This window comes from Capsicum annuum, unplaced genomic scaffold (genome assembly GCF_002878395.1).
Source record: "Capsicum annuum cultivar UCD-10X-F1 unplaced genomic scaffold, UCD10Xv1.1 ctg82981, whole genome shotgun sequence".
Classification (NCBI taxonomy): Eukaryota; Viridiplantae; Streptophyta; class Magnoliopsida; order Solanales; family Solanaceae; genus Capsicum; species Capsicum annuum.
The window spans coordinates 198,159-200,160 of NW_025893815.1; the positions used below are offsets into that span (position 1 = coordinate 198,159).

General features: G+C 33.4%; 1 non-coding gene across 1 annotated transcript in view; it reads right to left on the bottom strand.

Annotated features, from left to right (window-relative positions):
- Positions 1-2,002, bottom strand: part of LOC107848007 — a 4,006-nt gene that overhangs the window by 874 nt on the left and 1,130 nt on the right. The window lies entirely within an intron of this gene.

A 2,002-nucleotide genomic window follows, 5' to 3' on the forward strand; every position in this document is an offset into this window, starting at 1 on the left:
AGGCTAATCTTTTCTAAGCCTTTACTTTCATTACATCTCAACTACCTCTTCAGAGGCGAATTCTGGCACTAAGTTTATTTAGTCTAATTTATATGGTTGACAACACAATATATTTTGAATTGGGTTTTAAGTTGCACGATATCATCCGAAGTGAAATCAAAAATGGGGTGTCGTACAAATGGACAAAACATGGTCGAAACTTGACCAGACAAACTACTTTTAGGTCTCATTTGTTTGCCCTTATTGGATTTATGAACCTGTTCAGACCTCAAACCATTTAGTGCATTTGTTTTTATTAGGATTTTAGCTCTTAATAGGTCTGAGTAGGTCTTAATCATTCTGATGTGGAACCAAGTCTAAATATCATTTACAGATATTCTTGTGTAGGATAAAATTCACCACCACTCTATCCACAATCACCTGTCACCACCACCAACCACTTCCACCATCATAACAAACATCACTACCAACTACACTGCCAGCCGCTACCACACCTACCACTTCCATTATTCTAATTATATCCACCGCCAACTAGAGGTGTTCACCATTTGGTTTTTAACCAAACTGAACCGCGATCCAAACCAAACCGATTAAAAAACCTATATTTGGTTAGGTTTGGTTTGGATTTGAATTTTAAAAAACTGATTCTAATTTAGTTTGGTTTGGTTTGGTTTTACTCTAAAATAACCGACAAAATAACCAAACCGAACCGATATACATGTATATTATAATTATTTATATGTTTTTCATAAATGTAATCTAAATATTTGTTACATTTTATAGTTTAATCATGATTTAACTTTAGTCATAGCACATTCAGTCATATGTCTTCATCTAGTTGAGAATACATTATGAAATTCTAAATGAATTTCATATTTTGAATGACAAATGATACTATGTGAAAATAATATCTTGTTATATATTGAAATTTACAGCTGAAATTCATTAGACTATACACAATCGCTAATTTTAACTTTCTTTTGAACCTTGTTGAGCAAGAAGTTTATGTGTTCACCTTTTGGGGGTTTATCATATCATTCTATTAAATATAGTTTTTAAATATTTTTTTATAAGCGTTCATATGGTGTTATCATGGCTTTGCCGAAGTATAACACTCAGTTGACATCATAGTTTCAAGATTGAGATACAACACTCGGTTGACATCTCATATGTTAGATTGGATTTGTTTTTTAAAATTTTCAACTTTTATCATTAACTAAAGTTATAAACCAAAAAACTCGAATTAAACCGACAAGAACCAAACCGATGGTTATTTTTTTATTTGGTTTGGTTGGATTTTAGAAATTTAAAAATTGATTAAGTTGGTTTGGTTCTGGTTTTGACCAATAACCGACCCATATCGACCCATGAACACCCCTACCACCAACACTGCCACCACCAACTGCTACCGGTAGATCCCTACTACCAACCAACTCATCTATTAGAACTAGCACTGCCACTAATAACCACCAATGCATCATCAACTTTCACACATCGCTAACAACCACTAACACATCATCAACTTCCATACATTCTTCGGACACCATCACCACCACTGTCACTGGCTTTGCCACCTCTACCACCACCATCCGCTACACTCGCTACAGTATCTTTACTAATAACCATTCCACTATCACAGCTAACAGCATCTCTAATGACCACCAACACATCGTCAACCATTATGCATATAGTTTTCCGTCACCACGATCAACAACTCAAACTACTACATTAACCAACTTCACATCACAACCACCATCACCACTACCAATCGCCAATATCATGACAGTTATTGCAATGCCAACTATCTCTACTATCACAACTATCATCACCAACATTGCTAATCACTAAAATCAATTAATTTATTACAACCACCACCACCATTACAAACCATCTCCACTATCACTAACAAACATAAATGTTTCTTTTTTTAATCAAATAATAATTTAATTGCATTAAATTAAAAAAATTTCTAATATATAATTATATTATATTTAGAAATAAA